This window comes from Rhinatrema bivittatum, chromosome 2, assembly GCF_901001135.1.
Source record: "Rhinatrema bivittatum chromosome 2, aRhiBiv1.1, whole genome shotgun sequence".
Lineage (NCBI taxonomy): Eukaryota > Metazoa > Chordata > Amphibia > Gymnophiona > Rhinatrematidae > Rhinatrema > Rhinatrema bivittatum.
In genome coordinates, this window is record NC_042616.1 from 663,654,660 (window position 1) to 663,678,516 (window position 23,857).

Consider the following 23,857-nt stretch of genomic DNA (forward strand, 5'->3'; position numbering starts at 1 on the left):
CTGTTTCTTAAATGTACCCCTTAGTGTTCTTACCCCAACACCGCAGGCTGTCTCATGACTAGATCAACAAACCCCCGATACTGAAAATAATTATATTTTATTTTAATAAAGGTTTTCTGGGACTGTCTCTTGTGAGAGTAACAGGAAATGCTAACCAAAACTCTATAATGTCATTTAAGGCCCCTTATTGTTAATTTTTTGTGTTGCAATACACTGCAGAAAATATTTTTAGTGACTGCAAAAAAAAAAAAAAACCATTGCTAAACTTGGTGAATAGTTTCAATATCCAGAACTTATTTGATGACACCCCGACACTGTGCCATGTTTCCATGTATATCTGCTTCAGGGGGAAACTTGCTTCATCAGTTCTTAAAACGTCACCACTGTTGCTTGCACCCAATAAAAAAAAATGGCAGAAGGACATTCCCCCGAGAATTTGGAAAAAAGAAAATGCATTTAAAAAAAAGAAGAAAACCAGAAAACCGGAAGCGATGTAAATTGAAACACAACTTTTTGCAGTATCGTGATGCCCTGTCAGGGTCTCGTGGAGGAAAGTTTTGGATATTGAAACTGTTCATCAAGTTAAGTAATGTTCATTTTTTGCAGTCACGAAAATATATGTTTTGTGCTATACAGCAATACCCAGAACTGCCCATCCCTACCCTATACAGTGTACAGGGTAGGGATGGGCACAGACAGAATCAGCAGAGGAAGGGAGCTGGGGGTCCATGGATTATCAACAGTGGGGAAAGGAAGAGAAAAATAAAGGCACCCACGCACTCCTAGTCCAGCATTTGAATTCCTGTGACTTTATAGGGACTGGGCAATTCCACAGGAAAGGCTGGATTTTTCAGCCCTTGCCACTATATTGCAGGAAATCGGAGGCTCTCATTAAGTCAGTTTCAAGCTATAAGACTGAAAAAAAAAATATATGTATATACGAGTCATGACCTAAAAGGATTTTTCAGTCTTATAGCTTGAAACTGACTTAATGAGAGCCTCCGATTTCCTGCAATATAGTGGCAATGGCTCAAAATCCAGCCTTTCCTGTGGAATTGCCCAGTCCCTATAAAATCACAGGAATTCAAATGCTGGACTAGGAGTGAGTGGGTGCCTTTATTTTTCTCTTCCTTTCCCCACTGTTGATACTCCATGGACCCCCAGCTCCCTTCCTCTGTGCCTCGGGATTCAGCTGGGAGTTGAGAGAAGGGATCAGATGGATGGGGTGAGAGAAGATTGCAAAGGAGAGAAGGGATGGGATTGGGCAGAGAATAAGTAGGAGGATTAGCTGGCTTGTGTGTTTGAATGAGAAGGGGATTGGTGCCAGGGGTAAGTGTGTGTCTGGGAAGTTATGGGATTGGCCAGGGAATGTGTGTGAAAGGATCAGCCGGTGGTTGAGGGGACTGGCTGGGTGAATGGGGGTGTGGGTGAGGGTGTGAGTCAAGCTATTGGCCTCATGGGTAGGTGTGTGATTGGGGCTGAGTTGGGTATGCATGCCCATGGGGAATGGAACTGTGTGTGTGTGTGCGCTTCAGTGGGAAACAGCACTAGGTTTGAGGTATAAATGTGAAAAAGCATGTGCAGGATGGGATGGTGGGGTAAGAGAGAGAAAAAAGCATTGATGGGAGAGGAAGGATTACTGGGGATTAGCAGGGGGGAACAGGGACAGGTGAGGAAAGAATATGATGACAAACAGGATCAGAGTTGAGGGAGGAGCCACCTCCCTTCCCTCAGTTTACATCCTCTCAAACCCCCCTCTTTATCTTCCTCCCCCCAATTCCATATCCTCCCTTTTCTCCCTCAATCCCAAAATTTCTCCTTTGCTTTCTCTTCCCTTCTGAAAACTCGCCCATTTTTTCTCCCCATCCCAGAGATCTTCTCTTCCTTCCTCTAACCACTCTTCCCATACCCTTCCCCAGCCTTGAGATTTCTTCTCTACCAGTGATATCCCCTTTCCTCACCAAGAATAAGCAAGCAAGGTTGGCAAACTATTTATTTGCTCCCACAGAAGTAGAATGGGAAATAAGTCTTAGTAATTCAGCCCCTTAAAATGCAAAAGTTTCAATCTTGCACTGATTTGCCAAACAGAAACTTGCCACAGAATGAACCTGAGCTGCTGCAGGAAACTGGTGGCGGTTGCTTTGTCGTGGTGGGTATTATCCTTAAACAATAATGGCGTTAACTTGGTTAAAAACAGAACATGAAGGACCAATTTTTGCGCAATCTGCAAGATTTTATGAGTATTTTGAATACCATCTCTATTGTCTTTGTCTTTTTACTTATTTTGTTATGTATTGACATTTTATGTGGTATTTTTGTTATTGTAATAGGTATTTATGGCTTTGCTTTTGATGAGTTAAGAAGAGGGTAGTTCCTGCTGCCACCCCCCCCCCCTCCTACACACACACACACACTTCATAGCCTTATCTTCTTACACCGGTTTCCATCTGCAATATATCCTACTGGAAAATCCAGCACATCTGGAAACACCTTGAAGCCTTTTGGGCTTCAAGGCAACATTTGCTGCCCTCTGCTAAATGTTTGGCTCAAAGGAAAAAGAAAATACTTCAGCAAACATTTAAATACAGTCTCTCGGACTTCAGAGAGAAGTCTGTTGCCCTGGTAAACCTTTCGCTCAAAACAAAATACTCCAGCAAAAAGAAAAACTACTTTGGTAAACTTTTAAACCCAGCTCTGCCTGATTATGATTTTCTGTACGGCTTTCCAAACTGTGGATGGGGATCCCAAATGGAGTCACAAGACTTTCAGCTGGGGTCACAAATGCCTCAAATTGCAATACTCTCGAGCAGCATTGGTAGTGGAAGTCAACTTGGGGCCTGTGAGCCACCATGTACCCACAAGTCCCTGCTGTGGTCTCACCTTCGCATGAGTTTCTGTGGTAAGAGGAAGCTCTGCATGAGGAGGGATCAGGGCTGCCGCAGGGCCTGTAAGCATGCACTGGCTCACAGGCCCTGTGCAGACTTTCATTACTAATGCTGCTTGCAGATGACCATCAAGCTTAGGACCAGCCATAAGGGAGGAGGGGAGATCTGGATGTTCGCAGCCTAGTGGAAATTTGCCACTGCTTCTATCTCCTCACCCACCACTGAAGCTACCCAAGAGAAAACTGTTGCCTCTGTCATTATTTTGCTTTCTCATCCCACCAGTTGTCATCCACCTTTGGCCCGGGACCCAAAGGAAAATTTGCTGTTGACGCTAGTTGGAGAGAATTTTGAAAGGAAGGACCAGATGCAGGAGGGGGATTGATTGTGGAGGGGTAGAGAATGGGAATGCCAGAAGATCAACTGGGGGATGTAAGAGAAAAGCTTGGGGGTGTGAGGTGATCAGCTGTGGGGATGTGAGAGAAAGATTAGAGGGAAGGAGGTGAGACTGGGATATGTGAGATTAAGTGTGGGAATGAGTGTGAGGAGGAAATGAAGGAGAGGTTAAGAGAGAGGGGATGACAGAGGATCAACTGAGGGTTATTAGAAAGGCTTGGGAGTGAGAGAGTATCAGGTTGGGGGATGCCAAAAGGGCATGAGCTGGGCAGGTGAGAGGATTTGGGGAATGTAAGAGGGAAGGAGAGATTGAAAGAAAAGGTCTTCTGGAGAGGAGGAGTTTAAGAGAAGAAGTCCTCTTGAGTGGGTGGAGGTTGAAAGAGAGGATCTGCTGGAGTGTGGAGAGGGTGAGAGTGCAGTGATTGTTCAAGAGGGATCACATCCCTGTTAATTTATTTTGGTCATCTTCTGGGATCATTTGAATTTTCAAGTGCTAAAATAGGGTCAAATTGGCTAAAAGTTGGGAAGTCCTGGTATACATCCCCGGGGGATTTTACTTCTTCAGGGAGGCATTCTCGGGGTCGAGCAGCCCCTTTATGACTAAGCCACAGGTACATCGGGATGCACATTAATGTCCCAATACATCGCGGCCTAGCCTTAAAGGGTTGCGAATTTTTTGGCAAGACATGTTATCTGATTTCCATAGATTAGGATATTAATAAGCTCTGTTGCATGTATTTTCAGGTAAATGAGCTCATTTAATTCTCATGCCATTCTTGCACCATTTTGAATGAAGGCAGCCACCATCCTGGGAGCGGGAGGTCCCTCCCGGGCCTCCCGCCACACCACTGGGTGTTTGTGGTGAGTTCTGGGGGGGGGGGGCTTCCACTGGTAGGGAGGGGCTCTGTTTCTGAATAAATGTTTTTGGGTTTTTTTTTAACAAAACAGTGCAACAAATTTAAAAAAAATGATTCAGGGGTAGACCCAAAATGGCCCACCCCGGGAAGAAAATGAAAGCACATCGAATTTTTTCAAGGTTCCACACCCTATTTGAAATACTATTTTTCATGTGGTAAATGGCATAACACTAGCTAGTGAATGAACTAAGTCACAGAATATAGATATTTTAAATAGAGATTTGATTCGGCCGAACCTTTCGGTTTGGCCTTCGTTATCAGCCCGCCGCAGGAAATTTTGTTTCCCGCGGTTCGGGCTGATTTTTTTTTGGCTGTCCCGAATTGAAAAAAAACAAAAAACGCCCCAACCAGATTTAATTAATTACAACCCCCCACCCTCCCGACCCACTCAAAACTTTCCAAAAGTCCCTGGTGGTCCAGCAGGGGCCCCAGGAGTGATCTCCCACTCTCGGGCCGTCGGCTGCCAGTAAACAAAATGGTGCCGGTGGCCCTATGCAAACCATGTGACAGGGGCTATCGGTGCCATCTTAAAAAATGGCACGGGCCAGCCATTGCTCCTACCATGTGACAGGGGCTGACCAATGGCACCGATAGCCCCTGTCACATGGAAAGGGCAAAGGGCCATCAGCAGCATTTTGATTAGTGGCAGCCGACGGCCCGAGAGCAGGAGATCGCTCCCGGACCACCAGGGACTTTTAAGTCTTGGGGGGGGGGTGTCGGGCAAGTCTTGGGGGATTGGAAGGGTGGGGGGGGTTGCAATTAATTAAATTTGAAGGGTTGGGGGTGGGTTTGGGTTTGTTTTTTTTAATGTGCCCTTTCCTCCCCCCCAAAACGATAAGAAATTTCGTGGGTTTTCCTATTGTTTCATCGACACCCCCCCCCCCCGAACCGTACCGAAATAGGAAATATAGTCTATATTGCCTATTTCGTCACGAACGAATGCACATCCCTAATTTTAAATAAAGAAAACAAATAAATAAGTGCACTTGTCATTTGTCTGTAGTTTTTTGGTGGGGGGAGGTCTGGGGTCGAAGGTGCTGGGTGAACTGGTGATTGCAAGTCTGCACACATGTAAGCATTTTCATATGGATATTTATTAATGCCTCTGTGTATAACTTGGGGTTCTTACACACACGGATTACAAATATTATGTGCATCAAATATACGTGTGTACATTTACAAAATGGGTAACGTATGCCTTTTAATGCATATATAAATATGAACTTGTATTGAAACGGGCGCGAATGCTTTCGGGACAGAGATGCACAGTATTTTGTACACTGCACGGCTCCCATCACACAGTTGGTAAAACACTGCCATGACTTTCGGCACACTGACTAGTAGTTTGTATGTCAGTGTTATGCAAACTATTGATAACTTTCCCTCTTGCATTTCTCAGGAAACAAGGTTTATGTACACAAACCAAGAGGAAGGGCACAAAACATAGTTTCTGCATCCAAGCCATGTTTTGTGTGCAAAAATCATGGTTAATGTACATAACGTTAGAAGCACGACCATGAACAATAACATAAGAACATAAGAAGTGCCATACTGAGTCAGACCTAGGGTCCATCAAGCCCCAATATCCTGTTTCCAAGTCACAAATACCTGGCAAGTACCCAAACATTAGGTAGATCACAAGCTACTATTGCTTATTAATTACCAAAATGGTTTGTGCACCTAAAAGTTGTGTGCACAAACCATGAATTAGATACAGAACTTTTACTCTCCTACCTTAGGAGCACATAACATGAGTTGGGAGCACAAGCTATGCTCCTAAAAGTTGTATCCCTAAAACATGAGTTAAGAGCATACAATTTGTGCCCATGGGTTATGTGCAGAAAATCTGCATAAAGCCTGAGTATAGGACCCTGGCACCGTGCACTCCAGGTACAGCCCCATAGTATCACTAGCTCCAGACACTTTACTCCACTTCTGACCAGGGATTACATTTCCAGCTTTAAGAAAACATCAGTTAAGTCTACGCACCTCTCTGCATTGGGGAGCAATGGCTAATGCCTCGATTAGTATGGGATTTGCATGGAGGAGCAGTAAGCTATGTACACTCAGGTTGGTTACAAATTTCCTTTGTACATCAGGAGTAATATTCTACCCACAAACATGCACACAGCTTAGCACCCCTTATAACACTGGGGCCCATGTAATTCCTGTAGCTTTTCTTCGTTCCCTTCATTCTGCAGTTACAGTTTTTATCCTCTTACTGAGCTTGGCGCAGTACTTCCTATAATTGAGTGTAACCTTATCTTTGGGGGGCTTCTAACCACCGATGGGGTCATAAACGAATTTTAGTCTCTGGGGCTGGTTCACTCAGGCTAGCTCGTACTTCCCAGGGCATAAGTGCTTGGTTGGGGGGGGGGGGGGTGCAGGGGGAGGAAGAATTGTCCTTTCAGGGACTGGAGTGGTAGAGGTGCAATTAAATTGCTTTTCCCCACTGCGGATGTTGTAAGTGCTGGAGGCTTGGGTTGGGTGTCCAAAATGAAAGTCTTTATCCATCTGATTACGCATCAGTAAATAGCACAATAAATACCGTTCCCAGCACCACAGATGATCTTTTCTTTCTTACAGTCTCTCGCTCTAACTGTGAATGTGTCTCACGTGCCGGTACATGGGAAAATTTAAGTAATAGGTAATCCCACCTTGCCAAAATGTCTCTTGCAGGTAGAGGGGAGTGGCTAGGGCTCGCATATGTATATCTGTCTCAAGAACCAGACATTAGAATAAATACAACACAATTTTATTTCACTGTGCCTTATGCTGGAAGAATGAAATGGATTAAGAGAAAAAAAGAACAAAACAAATAACAGGTAAATGATTTTCTTCTTCTTCTTCTTACTAAGTATCATTTTACAGCTATGCTCTTATCACAATTTTCCTTTTTACAGGTAAATTCAAACTGTGACCTAAACAACAAGTAAGTATTCAGCTTTTGATCCCCAGATATTCAGTAGATACCTTTATACATTTATCCCTCTTTTCCTTCTATCTTCCAGAAACCTCAGAATATGATGCACAAAATCAGATAAGTATTAAATATAAAATCTTTTCAAACTTAGCTGTAACTTACTTTCCATAGGTTCTGATTCTTTTCCCTGAATTTGTCTTTTCCTTATGTCTTTCAGATGAATATCCTCAATCTTGATAAATATGTGTTAGTATTTTGGAGGATAACTCTCAAGCAACTCCATGTGGCACCATATACGCATGTACATGGATGCACGGAGATCTACTATAGTATTTTAGAACCTGCACATGATCCACTTGATTTTAAAATATCCATATGTCCACCCCCCCAACATACGTGCATATGTTTCAGTACACACAAATATCAGCAATACATTGAAAGTGCATACTTTTTCTACTATTTTATAAACATGTGTGAAAAAATAATATAACTTGTTCACATAAAACCTCAATTTATATGCAGAGGGAGGCATATTTCAAAATAACTATGCATATTTGAAATCACCAGTTTGCCAATACCTCTACCAGTTTACCCAATCTGTCTCCAGTTCATTGAGCAACTCTGAATACTTCACCCTGAACTCCCCCCCAGATCTCCCACACAAAAAGAGCAGACAACAGACAAGTTTGATACTATTTTCACTAGATAATTAGCAGTTGTATAATTGTGCAAATAAGTTGCATAATATGTTCACATAAATCTCTTATAAAATAACAACTTACGCACAAACCTCTTGGCCCTGCCCCTGAATGACCCTAGACCATCCCATTTTTGTGCAGGTAAATATGCATGCAAAACCAAAAATACATACATACATTTGACTTTTATAAAATAGCATGTACATGAGTACAAGCTACTTACATATGTGCTAATTTTACTCGCATAACTCCTTTGAAAATTAACTCATGTTCCTAAGGTATACCAGAGCCCTGGATTTGAATTTGAGTACTCAAATGTGCAATGCAGTGTGTTGATTTGTGAGTTCATGGTTTTTCAGGTAGATCATTGAAGGTTGTGGTAGTCTTCACTTTGAATGCATATACAGCGTTGCTCTCTGCTTCTACGGCAGGGGGAAATGTGGAAAAGAGGATTTACATTCAGACAACAACCAACAAGGACTGAACTTCACAATCTGGGTAAACAAATAAGCGTGGGGGTAGCTTGCTTATTGCGGCGGTTACTACGCTAAACCAATTAAGCCTGATACTTCACTTTGAATGCATATACAGCATTGCTCTCTGCTTCAACGGCAGGGGGAAATGTGGAAAACAGAATTTACATTCAGACAACATCCAACAAGGCATATATCTGTGCAGACTGGGTAAACAAGCATCGGGGTAACTTGCTTGCTTGATGCAGCAGTTACTACCCTTAACCATTAAGCCTTATGCTCACCTTTGATGCAACTCCAACATTACTCTCTGCATCAATGACAGGGGATGGCAGGAAATTTGAATCAAACAGTTACCAACAAGGGTCCTGAACTTGGTGGTTGATGAAACAGATAAGTTTGGGAAACTAAGTGTGGAAGCTTGCTGGGCAGACTAGATGGGCTGATTAGTCTTTTTCTGCCGTCATTTCTAGGTTTTTGTGTTTCTCTGATACATTGAAATGGTCATACCTGGGCTGTACCCTCCTGGTATCCATTCTCTAGCTTATTGACTCTTTCCATTGATAGAGATGTGAATCGGAACTGGAATTGGTTCCAATTCCGGTCCGCTTCACATCGTGAATTTTTTTTCGTGCGGCCCGATCGGGTTTTTTTTTTATTGGCTGAGCCCGATCGGGGTTTTTTTTATCAGCTGTGCCTGAGTCGATAAACAAAATACCCACCCCAACACTTCAAAACAGCTCCCTTAGCTTCCCTCACCCTCTCGACCCCCCCCCCCAAAAACGTTTTAAATTACCTGGTGGTCCAGTGGTGGTCCCGGGAGCGATCTCCTGCTCTCGGGCCATCAGCTGCCACTAATAAAAATGGCGCCGATGGCCCTTTGCCCTTACCATGTGACAGGGTATCTGTGCCATTGGCCGGCCCCTGTCATATGGTAGGAGCACTGGATGGCCCGCACCATTTTTAAAGATGGCGCCTGCCATCCATTACTCCTACCATGTGACAGGGGCCGGCCAATGGCACGGATACCCTGTCACATGGTAAGGGCAAAGGGCCATCTGCGCCATTTTTATTAGTGGCAGTCGACAGCCCGAGAGCGGGAGATCACTCCTGGAACCACCACTGGACCACCAGGTAATTTAAAACATTTTGGGGGGGGTAGGGAGGGTGGGGGAAGCTAAGAGAGATGTTTTAAAGGGTCGGGGTGGGTTTAGGGATCTTTTTTGTGTGCCGTTTTTCCCGCCCTCCCTCAAAACGATAAGATAACCCCACGAACAATTCCGTGGGATTTTCCTATCTGTTTCGGGGAGCCCCGATTTCTGACGACTTTGAAAATATCGTACGATATTTTCAATCGTCAGAAATACGATTCACATCCCTAGCCATTAAGGTGACCTGTCTTCCTATTCTCAAACAAATCAATACATGAAAAATGTATACACTCTTGTATCCTCCTTCTGAAAATCTAGAGAAAGAGTGTTATCTTACACCATCTGGATACCTTAGTGAAATTCTATTCTAGCTTAGTTAGAAAAACAAAAATCATGCAAGGTTTTGCCCTATTTCTACTTTGTATTTTCCTAGCAAGGTAAATTAACCCTTAGAGGCATACTTTCCTTTTTTAGTTTAGCATACACTCTCTCTAATTCACTGTGCAAAATTTAGAATTATATTTCTATCAGCATGATGAACTTAACTCAGTTTTGTAACCAAGTTACCTCACAATGGCTTCAAAGAGGTAAATGTTCTTCTTCAATCTCCATATCATATGTTCACATTCAGAATTGCATGCTCATAGAGCAATGTGTTTTACGGTAATTTAACAGTCTACAAATATCTTACCCTTCTGCTTCCACTTACATAATGCAGTGTGATTACACTTTCACTTTGATTTCTATATCACACAGGTACAGTAACTTTTAAACAGATGCTTGGGTGCACATGTGTGTGCATTCGTCGGTCTTCACCCCAGGGACATGGCCAGTTTATAACATATGCATGTATATGCACAAATGTTATACAATAGCCTGAATGTACGAACATGTGCATGCAGTTTTAAGAGGATGCGTGCCTGTGCACGCAAATGCCGCTTCTACTGCATAAGGGCTTTTAAAAGACATGCGCCGATGCCATTACCAGTTTTACAAGTTTGTTCCCAGTTCACCCAGGTAAGGGATAGGACTTCCTAAAACACACCCCCCCCCCCCCCTTAGTTTAATAGCCTTCCTTCTCCCCTTTTAGCCCCAACCCTTAAAACCCTACTGATATGTTTAGTTTTTTAAGACTTACACACCATCCATAGCAGAAGTAAAGTTGCATGTCAGGGGACCCAGGCATGAACCTGTGCGCATAAGTATTTATGTGCAAATTTCAAGGTTTTATAAAGAAACGCCCATGCCCCTCCTAGACCACACTCACACCCTGCCCCTTTTTTGGAATTTTTCATTTGTGCACGTAATGGGAGATGTACGCGTTCATGGCGACTTTTAAAATCCGTTCATCCACCCAACTTGTGCACACACTGGGCTTTTAAAGTTCACCTTTTAGCGTATTAACTTTTCCTGGTTTAACAATTATCAGGAATTAATTCACTGCCAAATTCCAAACAGTTAAAGAATGTTCCTCAGCACTTTTACTCTTGGCTAGTGAATCTCCAAACTATTTTATTCTCTTAAAATTTCCTGAGTTTCTGTAAATAGCTGAACTGCTCTAGCACAATTCACAATCAAGTCAATTCTGTAACGTGTGCTCAGCCATGTGTACTGTTCAACAGGGGTTTGGCCCCGTGTTTTTGACAGGCGTCTATTACCCCTTAACTGTAAGGGGTTTAGCACCTAGAAAATGTGTGGCCAAACCCCCTGAAAACTAATAGCACTCATCACATGCAAATGCATGTTCATGAGGCTATTAGTCAGTCACCCCTGATTCAAAAAGTAAAATGTGCAGCCAATCTGCACATTTTACACTCATAAATTAACACCTGCCCAAATACTGCTTTTCTGTACACCCTCTGACTTAATATCCTAGTGATATTAAGTCAGAGAAACCAAAAATGTAAGTAAATAATTTTTTTCTTTTAATTCAAAAAAAATGTCCCAGCCGGTCCGGTTAGGAGAATAGATGCTCAATGTTACTGGCGCCCGTTTTTCTAATCGATTGCTGTCAGCGGGGTTCGTAAAATTGAACATCGATTTCCTGAATCCGCTGCCAGAGCTTCTCTCCTGGGCCAAGGAAGCATTAGGTGCACATAATTGCCCCTAGCACCTCCTTTTAGCGCAACCCCTCATTTAAATATAGGATCATGCGCCCAGGAGAGCGGGCGCTCAACATGGAGCGCCCTTTCTCCCATGATCTTTACAGAATCGGCCTAATTGTTGCTTATCTTTCTCTGACACAAATTAAATCAACAAAGCAAATCTTTTCTCCTCACTTTGCATTCATAAGTAGCAGAACCTCTAAAAACAGAACAGTTTCACCCTTGAAGGCTGGCTCTGTCTCTGTCCTTCTCCCCAAATGGTCAACTGTGTGTGCTCTGAGCTGTTCTGTTCTCATTTTGCTAATGGTTACTCTTTTTCCTGCAGAGTGGACAGTGGCTGTGACTCAGCCCTCAGCTGTTTGTTTTTGTTTACTGTTACCCTCTGCAACAATCAGGGAAGTAGAACTTTAAAAAATGAAAATGAATTCTCACAAGATAAGACAAACTAAATAATTTTTGCTGTGCACACCCCTAATATTTACTTACCCCTTCTAACTGGATAAGCTTTGTCAGGTAAGTTGTTGCCCTCACAAAAATTACCTGGATAAATAAAAATGCAGCATTGTTCTGGGGATATGGCTTAACTTTGGCCATTCAACACTAATATTTAGCACTATCTGATTAAGGTTAGCTGGGTAAATCTAGTTGGAGAAATTGCTGGCCTAAGGTTATCCTGGTAACTTTAACCAGGCAAATTCAGCAGACAACTTAATTTGGGTATGCTCCACTGAATATCTAGGTAATTTTCTTGTTCACTGCCCTGCTAAATATAGATCTCTGTCTTTGAAGCCTGACCTTAATGAGTTATACAGCAACTACTTTTTTTGCCATCTTGCAGGAGCTCGTCAGTAAAGCTGGTAAGTACATAACAGGCATCTTAGTGGCAAACTTACATAAGAACATAAGATATGCCATACTGGGTCAGACAAAGGATCCATCAAACCCAATATCCTGTTTCCAACAGGGGCCAATCCAAGTCGCAAGTACCCAAACCTTAGATAAATCACAAGCTATTATTACTCATTAATTACCATAATAGCAGTTTTGGATTTTTCCTCTAGGAACTTATCCAAACCTTTTTTAAACCAGGTTACACTAACTGCTGTAACCACTAGAGATGGAGCGGGCCATCCATTGCTCCTGCCATGTGACAGGGGCCGCCCAATAGCACTGATAGCCCCTGTTACATGGTAAGGGCAAAGGGCCATCGGTGTCATTTTGATTAGTGGCAGCCGACGGCCCGAGAGGGGGAGATCACTCCTGGGACCCCTGTTGGACTTTAGGCAAGTTTTGGAGGGGTCGGGAGGGTGGGGGATTGTAATTAATTAAATATGAAAGGTTGGGGTGGGTTTGGGGTTTTTTTGTTTTTTGTGTGCTCTTCCCCCCCCCCCCCCCCCCACGAAAACGATAAGAAAATCACACACAATTTTGTGGGTTTTCCTATCGTTTTGGGGACACCCCCCCCGAACCGCGACAAAAAAGGAAATATTGTCTATATTTCCTATTTTGTCGCAAACGAATGCACATCCCTAGTAACTACATCTTCTGGCAATGAATGCCAGAGTTTAACTATGTGCCGAGTGAAAACATTTTCTTCAATTTCTTTTAAATATGCTACTTGCTAACTTCATGGAGTGCCCCCTGGTTCTTCTATTATCTGAGAGAGTAAATAACCAATTTACAATAACTTGTTCATGTCCTTTCATTTTTTTGTAGACTTCTATAATTACCCCCCTCAGTCGTCTCTTCTCCAAACTGAACAGCCCTAACGTCTTTAGCCTTGCCTCATATGGTATCCATTCCATGCCTCTCATCATTTTGGTCACCCTTTTCTGCACTTTCCCCAGTGCAGCTATATCCTTTTTGAGATATGGTGATCAAAATTACACACAATATTCAAGGTGTGGTCTCACTATGGAGTGATACAGAGGATTTATGATATCCTCCATTTTATTCACCATTCCCTTCATTATAATTCCTAACATTCTGTTTACTTTTTTGATCACCACAGCACACTGAGCCGACAATTTCAATGCATTAACCAATATGATGCCTAGATCTCTTTCCTGGGTGGTAACTCCTAAGATAGAACTTAACATTGTATAACTACAGCAAGGGTTATTTTTTCCTATATGCATCACTGTGCACTTGCCCTTGTTAAATTTCATCTGTCATATGGAAGCCATAGTAATCCTTTGTACCAGGTTGTACATTCCACTGAAGACTAGATCTAAAGTAGCTGCCCTTCTCATCTTTTCTAGGATCAGCTGCTCCATGAAGCAGTCATTTATGACATCTAGAAACTTAACCTCTCTAGCATATCTAAATAACACATTGACCTAGTCAATGATAAAAATCCTGCAGGAAACAAAATACATTGTGGAATCCTTATAGACCGAAATCTCATGAGTGACGGGGTAACTGAAATCCCCCATTATTATTGTGTTGCCAAATTTATTTGCTTTTTTAATTTAGCTAGACTTTCTTCATTTTGGCCAGTTGGCTGGTAGATACACCCACTGCTATACTCTTATCCATCACAAATGGAACCTTTTCTGCTATACCTTTGTTGAGATGGGGTGACCAGAACTGCACAGAATACTCAAGTTTTCTAAACCAGTCTTTTTGTTTTCTTTTTATGAACAGGATTAGAAGTTATCCCACTTCTAATAACACTGCCAGACCTGATTTATATTTCCAGTGCATGGTGTTTCTATGTAGTCTAAAACCGCAAACCCTCCTTCCAACTCCTTTCCCCATTTACATACCTCCCTGGAACTTTTCAGTTGTGGTCACCTTGAGATTTGACATGAATTGGGGAGAGGGGGGTGGAAGCATCAACTTCCTCTCTTCCACACACCCCCCCCCCCTTCATATTCTCTCACACATTCTTTCCCTCCCCCTTCCCCCGCTTCTTTCTCGAGGGATGACCCAGCACTCTCCCATTCTCTCCTCTAATCCTACATCCTACCACGACACTCTCCCCTTCCCTGGCTCCAGGACTCTCCCCTTTCCTAGACATAGGCACACAGAAGGTGTGCAAAGAAACTCACTCAGCAGAGCACAGTTTTCTGCTCTCTGCTTCTGCTCCAGCCCGTCCCCTACCAGGCAATCTTTTAGGGAGCAGGAGGGGGAGGCAGAATTTGCAGAAGACAGTGCACAGAAGAGCCACTCTGCTCCCTTATCCAGTCCCTCATCCCCTGTAGTTTTTCTTCCTCTGGGCTGCAGGAATAGCAGTGCTGGGGCATCCTTCTGGCAGTGGCACCTACAGATCAGGCCATATTTATTTATTTTATTTAAAAATATTTATATACCACTTTATAAAAATAAATTTTGTCAAAACGGTTTACATTGGATAAAATAAAAATTTAAAGGAACAATCAAAATCAAATTAAATTTAAAATGTACATAAAAATTAATTAATAGCTAGGACAAATTCTAGCTTAAAATAAATCATTTACTCAAAATAAATACTGTATAGTCCAAAACTTTTGGACTATACGGTAGCCTTGGCTTTGATGCTATCTCTATTGGAAAACCCAATAAGACAATGAGAAAAGTACGGATACTCCAAAATGCCGCTGCGGGGAACAATCATGGGTAGCAGGAAATGGGAACTGGCATCTCACTTCATAATCATCCTACACTGGCTTCCAATTGCTCTTTGTGTCAAATTTAAAATTCTGTTCCTCACATTCAAAACACTGAAGAGCACTAATCCCACTTGTCTGACTGAGAAGGTAAGAGGATTTCATCCCCCCCCAAAAAAATGTAAGATCAAGCCAAAAGCAACTAGCTGCTCCATATCTCAAAACGCTACATTTGAAAACAAAACAGGTTTACAGGCATGGGTATCAAACTCTGGGCCTGTGAGGACCACAGACTGCTGGGGGTTTTCAGGATGTCCCTAATGAATATGCAAAACATTAATGACTACTGGTACTTTCAGGATCAACTGGCACCAGCTGAAAATATACTGTAATATAAGGCCATGTACAGTGCTGATTTTCTAAAAAAAAAAAAAAAAAAAAAAACACTTACCAAGTAGGGGACACTTCAGTCAGGTTCTTTGCCAGTGGCCAATGATGACCTTTTAACCTCCCCATCATATATAATATATAGAGGATGTGGTTAGTGCAGTTAGTGTAGCTGGGTTCAAAAAAGGTTTGGATAAGTTCTTGGAGGAGAAGTCCATTAATGGCTATTAATCAAGTTTACTTAGGGAATAGCCACTGCTATTAATTGCATCAATAGCGTGGGATCTTCTAGGTGTTTGTGTAATTGCCAGGTTCTTGTGGCCTGGTTTGGCCTCTGTTGGAAACAGGATGCTGGGCTTGATGGACCCTTGGTCTGACCCAGCATGGCAATTTCTTATGTTCTTAATATGGGAAAATTGTTGCAATCATGAAAAGCAAAATTTGCCACATGTGCACATATGATGTGGATTTTGAGGGAACCTTCACTTTTTTGAGTACTGATGATGAGCCAAACAAATTCTATGGATCACCATGTAAAGAAAATATAATTTTATTTTTCTATTTTTACATTACAGAACTAAGGGGGTCATTTATCAAAATGCGCTAAGGTGTTTTCGCATGCATTAAGGGCTTATCGCATGCGAAAAGCCCCATTAATGCATGCGATAGGCCCTTACCGCATGCGAAAATGTCTTTATCGCATGCAATAGCACCATATCATATGGTGCGATGCAAATTTCAAAAAGAGGAGGAGTTAGGGGTAGGGAGTGGGCTGGGTTTGCTGGTCTGTGAAATGCTATTGCACGGACTTAATGCTGATTTTAACTACACCTTTTTCAATAGTGTTAAACTGTGCGATAGCTGGTTTTATTGCATTGTGCTGGGGGGGTGAGAGAGAGAGTGAGTGAGAGCACCTAGCCATAGTATCCTCTCCCTAGATAGGTATTTATATCTCTATGGAAGGCCCACCTAGTAACTCGAGGTGAGGTTTAGGTACTAGTGTAGGGGGTTAAGGGCCACTTTGACATTCAACATGAGACGTACGAACAGAACGGTGGTCTCTTGTGAAGATTTGATGGCCTTCGGAGTGAGGAAACTCAACCAAAGATGAGGACTAGAAAAGGTAAATGTAAATCAGTTATTTAATTTTTCTGATAATATAAGTACTAGGGGGCACTCCATGAAGTTAGCAAGTAGCTCATTTAAAAGAAATTGGAGAAAACTGTTTTTCACTCAAAACACAAGCTCTGGAATTCATTAACAGAGGATGTGTTTAAGCAGTTAGCATAGCATGGTTTAAAATAGGTTTGAACAAGTTCCTGAAAAAAAGTCCATAAACTGCTAGTAATCAAACAGACTTAAGGAATAGCCACTGCTTATTGTTGGCATTCGTAGCATGGGATTTATTTATTGTTTGGGTGTTTGCCAGGTACTTGTATCCTGGATTGGCCACTGTTGGAAACAGGATGCTGGGCTTGATGGATCCCCTGTCTGCACACCTGCTGAGTCACACCTAAAATCACACTCCACTCCAAAATAAGTCTTTATTGATAATTGGTGACAGGGAAACCAAATCCAAAACAGTACACTAGAGTTGTGCACCTTGCAAAAATAAAATCCCAAAACAGCAAAAATAAACTGTCTCTTTCACCTTCTCACCCGCTGTCCCAAATAGGTAATCTCTTATGGGCAGGAACCCTTCCTCTCTGGGCCCTCCCAGTACCTTTTGGGTGACAAGCTGTTTTCTTTCTAGTTCTCTGTAGAGCCGCAGACTAAATTACTTGGTGGATTTTCCCAGGCAGGTTATCTCTCTCTCTCTGAAACCTCTTCAATACTCTCATAATAGCAGTTTCTGAAAAATTCCTTTTCTTGTGGGGCTCCTCAGACTCTGATCATTTTCAAGAATTCTCTCAGCTCTTTCTGGACATCCAGGATTTGCGCCTTCTGGGCTGCTGACTTTTCTTTCTTTCTCCAGGCACCCCTATGCCCAAGAAAGAGTTCACTCCTCCTGGTCCTATCCCTTTTGGAATAATCTCCAAACATCCCCAGTCTTTTATTCTCCTCCTACCTCCCCAAAGCTCTCCCAATGGATAGCGGTAGACTTCAGTAATGCACCTCACTGACATTGACATCGCCCAAGGGGGCCTCTGACATATACAGTACTGCTGGCAAGCAGACCTGTGGATGCCATAAAGGTAAAGGACAATACTGCTGATAAAGGGCAGATTTTGGCACCCCCTTACACAAATTTCGCATATCTGTAGGGGTATTTTAAAGGCTGTTCAGTGAATGCTGCTGCTATGGCTGCTGGAACTGGATTGAGATTACCAACAGATTTCATATAGACCACCTTTTCAGGTCTCTGCTTGCCTGAACCTGGATTGCCCTAGAGGCGAAAGGCTGTGCAATTCTGTGACAGTTCCTCTGTGACATCCAGAAGCGAGTAGAAGTTGCTGTTGAGCAGTGGTTGAGACTCCTTCTCCTCCACAGCGCCCGGATTATAATAATAAATAAAATGTTGTTTTTGAGTCGAATAGAATATTATGTTGCAGTTTACAATGAGCTGTTCAAGTAGAGCTGCATAAAAAATTCACAACTAGTAATTTAATATAGTTATCGATTCACTCGATTCACAGAATGAGTAGTGATTAAAAACTGTACAGAAAGCTAGTGTGATTTCATTAAGTATTATGTTTCAGCACATGCCAATACAGCTGGCAAGTCCTGCTTAACAAATAAACAAACTAGGGGTTCGGTCTACCATAGTTCTGTAAGCTTTTAGGACTTGGCAGCAGTGAAAATGAATATTGATGTGGGAATTAAAATTATCTCCTTGCCTCACTGGATCTTTTCTTTCAGTTGTCAGCACAAGTGATAAGTGGTGCTTTTAGTGCCAGTGTGAGTCCATGGGACACCCATTACAAATAAAAAGTTCTTAATTTGAAAGCAGTACACATTGTGTTTGGGGTTTTATAGTAGTGTTTCTGTATTTGTAATTTTAAGAATGCCTTTCTGCATGAAGTAAATGATAATTACATTTATATCTTTTAAGCCTGCATGCAGTAAATTTGTATGGTATAAGTTAATGCTCCTTTCATTCTAATAATGTATTTATATTGTAGTTTCTTTAGCAAAGCTAATTCCTCCACTCTATCCCATAAATCTTTGGTCCGGCTGCAAGAATATTCAGGCAAAGGCGATATGTTTATATGCAGTTGTTAAAGATTATAGTTAATTTGCTTATTTTCATTGGGCTCGAAAAGCAGGCTTATTTGTTGCACTGGAAGGCTGGAGTTCACCATCGCAGTGTTGAAGGTGCAAACCCCCGCCATTGCGAAAAGTCCTTTCGCTATACATTCTGAGGAGGCAAAAAGGGTCTTAGTGGCATCGTTGCTTTTGTCTAGTGGGTGAATTGTGAAAAAAGACAAAATTGGCATCTTTTTTTTTGATGCATCTTGTAAAAAAAAATATTTACATCTGCTAAGTAAGTGAAAGTCACTACTTTAACAATAGTTTTTGGAAATAAAGGGCCTCATTTTCTAAAGTATCGCAGGCCTGCGATACTTTAGGTAATGAGGGACGGGGGGCGGGCCTGTGCTAGCCGGCAGCGATCGCACCTTCGCAGTGCGATCGCTGCCGGTTTCGCACCCAATAGCGCCACCATAGAAGGTGTAGCTATTGGGCGTGAACTCTGACGCGAAAAGGGCCTTACCTTTTCGTCATCCGCAGTGTCTTCGCGGAGTCGGCCCTGGTGACGCCACGATTCCTCCTCTTCCGGGGCCGACTCTGCCCCCATTTTGGTATTGCACGCGATAAGGGACTTTTCGCGTGCGAAACGTCCCTTATCACGCGCGATCCGGATGGAAAATGAGGCCCAAAGTGAGCAACAGCAGAAACCTCTCCTGGGGTAGAGGCCCTGAGCATTCTTTGGTAGCTCAGCATAGCACGTCTCCTGAATGCTTTGCTGTAATTATTATCTTGTCATATTTAATTTACTGTCAATCTATATTTCAGTATTTGATAAATGCTTTTAAAAAGATATGATTCCATTCATCAATAAACTGTAGAATATGATGTACTTAACAATATCATAACCCTGAAAACATCATACATGGAAACTGATATTATATTCTTATTCTTTTGTGAGTGGAAACCTCATAAACATTGAGGGGCAGATTTTAAAAGGGTTACGCGCATAATATATAATTAGCAAAAGGACACGGCTCGTGTTTCGCTGCTTCATCAGGGGCATTCGATATAATATTTCAGATATGTTCCTTGCATCATTGTATCCTCTTATGTTCCGCTATACGGCTCCAGCGTTTCCAAGCCGTGTTGGGCAGTTGGGTTGTTCCTAAGACACTCCATCATTCTGCAACACTGAAATGATAAGTCTAAAATAAAGTTCACAAAAATCGGCAATTTTGAATGTGTGTGTGTGCGGAGACCAATGATTAAAACATCATTACAGTCATATTGTACAATTTTGACTGCAAAAAAAAAAAAAATTTAAAAACTGCAAATTTCCTGTCGTGTAGCCAGATGGACTCAGAACAAGTGGGTATAGTGTGCTCGTGCTAGCAGTTGGAGACGGATCTGACGTCAGCAAGGGTACATATACCCCCACAGGAAGTGAAGCTCTTCAGTAATTTCCGTCTCCAAAGCAGTTTGGAGAGCCTGCACGCTTGCTGAGCGTGTTTCCAATCTACTTTCTATTTTCTACTTTCTACTTACTAAATTTCTACAGGAACATCGAGCCCCGCACTCCTGCGGTGATACCCTCGGGTCCCTCCCCCAGTTGAGTTTCCCGAGGTGATTTCCGTGATCCCTCGGAGGTTTAGGCCTCGGTCCGGTGGCCGAATCGCAGCAGGGACCAAGCCCCCGAGCAGGAAGGGCTTGGGTCGGGCTTAGAGGCGCCTCGGTCCCGGCGTGGACTTGGGAGGCAGCGGGTGCATTCCTCAAGTGCGGCGGTGAAGGTATTTCCCCTCTCCCCCCGCAGCCGGGTTCCAGCCGGGAAGCGCCGAGGATCAGGTAAGGCGTACAACTTTTACTTTTGGGTCTCCGAAGGACGAGGATTGGCGGCGTTGCCTGTATGCGGCACGCCGCGGAGGTCGCCATTTTGTCGGCCTTGTTCAGGTATTGAGCGCCCATGATAGGCGCCTGTATTGTATTAAGCACTTCTTACTGGGCGTTATTGCATATTGTTGAACATATATTGTATTTAGCGTATATTGCTGAACGCATATTATTGAGCGCATATTGTATTTAGCGTATATTGCTGACCGCATATTATTGAGCGCATATTGTATTAAGCATATAAAGCTGCCGCTTCTTATTGAGCGCATATTGTATTAAGCGTATATAGCTGCCGCTTACTATTGAGCGCATATTGTATTAAGCTTATATAGCTGCCACTTATTATTGAGCACATATTGTATTAAGCGTATATAGCTGCCGCATATTATTCAGCGCATATTCTTCAGCGCGCAATGGAACAATCGAATGCCTCGGTGTCCCCGGCGGCGGCGCCTCCTGATTCCGGCATGAAAGCTCTCGGCCTCTGCTCAGCATGCCAGCTCAGAGCCACGCACAGCGAGAAGCCAGACTCCCTTTGTGCCCAATGTGAGGAGGCAGTGGGAGCCTCGGGCCAGGACCAGTCTCAACTGAGGTTTGTTGACAGTTCCCCAGGGGCCACCCCGGATCTCGCAGGAAGTCTCGAACAACCTGGGATCCCGGGGGACCTGGTACCCCGACGGCTTACCACCTCCATTTCCTGGGTGGATCTCTTTAAGGATGCAATCAGCTTCCCGTCCAGGCCCTGCTGTTGCTGTTGCTGCTGCTCCTGTTGCTGCTCCAGCGAATCCTGCCCCTGGACCTTCGGGCCCTTATCATGGGCAAGCACACCCGCCTCCGGGCAGTCCGGTTCAGGCGGACCCTGATGTGTCGGAGACTGAATCAGAACCCTCCGAGGAGGGGGAACTTCCCTCGGGGATTGAGCCATATCGAACCATGAGGCGGTTCTTTCCCAAGGAAGATCTCTCCGACCTAGTATCTCAGTGCCTGGCGGAGTTGGATATTACAGGCCCCAGCACTACGGTGCCATCTACACAGAACCCTCTGTTGGAAGGTCTTCGTCCTACAGCCCGCCATTTTCCCTTCTTGCAAGCCGCACAGCAACTGATAGATCTGGAATGGGCTGCACCAGCGGCCTCATTCAAAGGGGGTCGGGGCCTGATAGGCATGTACCCCCTGGATCCGGCAATCAAGGAGATGCTGGCGTGCCCTCAGGTGGACGCCTTGGTTAGCGCGGAGGTCAAGCGCACTACCATTCCAGTTGAGGGGGGGACGGCCCTCAAGGATCCTCACAACCGGCGACTGGACGCCATCCTGAAACAGACATTTGAGGTGGCAGCTCTGTCTTTGCGAATCGCAACCTGCTGCACAGTGGTGACGCGTTCCTGTTTGTCACAGGTCAGGAACAATGCTCCGGCGGCAGACATGGAGTCCGCTCTCTCGTTCCTCACGGATGCTGCATCCGACCTAGTCCGTACAACAGCCAAGGGGATCTCATCTTCTGTAGCTGCCAGGAGGCAGCTCTGGATATGGAATTGGTCGGCCGATGCTCCTTCGAAGACACGCCTCACCAGAATGCCCTTTAGGGGTTCTCTCCTGTTCAGCAGCGACCTTGATAAACTGGCCAGTACATGGGGCGCCTCTCCAATACCTCGACTGCTGGAAGACAGGTTCAAAAGGAACCAGCGCGCCTTTCCAAGGCCTTCCAGAGGTAGAAGTTCTCAACGCTTCATTCCCTATAGGGGTCGCTACCAGGCACCTCGTCCTCAGGCCAGGAACCAGTCCTTTCGGCCCAAGCAACAGAAGAGGGGAGCTGGCTCGGGCGCAGGCCCCGGCCACGCCTCCCAATGAGATTTAGCCGATCCATCTGGGGGACGGGCCATAGGGGGCAGGTTAACCCTCTTCTACCCCAGATGGGTCGAGATTACGTCAGACCAGTGGGTCCTCACCATCATCCGAGAGGGTTATTTTCTGGACTTCCATCATCTACCTCTGGACAGGTTTGTGGAATCTTCGTGTCCGATCCACAAGAAGGCAGCATTGGAAGCTACCTTGGCGAGGCTCCTGTCCTTGAAAGCCATAATCCCGGTACCTGCATGGGAAATGAATTCTGGGCATTATTCCATTTATTTCATGGTACCCAAGAAAGAGGGCACTTTCCGGCCCGTATTAGACCTCAAGTCAGTCAATCGATACTTACGGGTCCCGAGGTTTCGCATGGAAACTCTGCGCTCAGTCAAGAACGTAGTACAGCCAGGAGAATTCCTCACGGCCTTAGATTTATCAGAAGCCTACCTGCATATCCCGATTCACCAGGATCATCAGCGCTACCTACGCTTCAAGGTGCTGGGACGCCACTTCCAGTTCCGGGCTTTGCCCTTCGGGCTGGCCACGTCGCCGCGGACCTTCACCAAGGTGATCGTAGTGGTAGCAGCGGTGCTCAGACGGGAAGGAATCCTTGTCCATCCCTACCTAGACGATTGGCTGATCAGAGCGAAATCGCGAGAGGAGAACCATCGGGCAACCAATAGAGTGATCGCCCTTCTGGAAAGCCTGGGATGGGTAGTCAACCTAAACAAGAGTTGCCTACAGCCTTCCCAATCTCTGGAATATCTGGGAGTCCAGTTCGACACCCAGGCAGACACAGTCAGTCTCACCACCAAGAGAAGATTAAAACTTCAGACGCGTCTTCGGTCCTTGATGGGAGCCAGTCGGCCCACTGCTTGGGATTACCTGCAGGTTCTCGGTCTCATGGTATCCACCCTGGAAGTGGTACCCTGGGCAAGGGCCCATATGAGACCTCTACAACGCTCCCTGCTCTCTCGATGGAGCCCCTGCTTCCGGCATTACTCCATGCATCTACCTCTACCAGCCAGAGTGCGGACTCAGCTACGGTGGTGGTTGCAGTCCAACCACACGAGCAGGGGTTCAAAGATGTCCTCCCCCACATGGACTCTGCTCACCACAGATACCAGCCTGAGCAGATGGGGAGCACACTGCGAAGAACTCACCGCCCAAGGACAGTGGAGCAGGGAAGAGTCGGGGTGGAACATCAACCGACTAGAGGCACGGGCAGTCCGGTTAGCCTGCCTGCAATTTGCTCACAGACTGAGGAACAGAGCAGTCAGAGTGATGTCAGACAACGCCACACGGTGGCATACATCAACCGACAGGGCAGAACCAGAAGCCAACAGGTGTCCCTCGAGATAGCCCCGCTGATGGCTTGGGCAGAGGTGAATCTTCAGGACATCTCCGCCGTCCA

The 23,857-nt window shown here is 44.4% G+C and overlaps 1 protein-coding gene across 6 annotated transcripts in view; it reads left to right on the top strand.

The window, feature by feature from the left end:
• SULF1 (sulfatase 1) overlaps positions 1-23,857 on the top strand; it is a 369,532-nt gene that overhangs the window by 340,164 nt on the left and 5,511 nt on the right. The window lies entirely within an intron of this gene.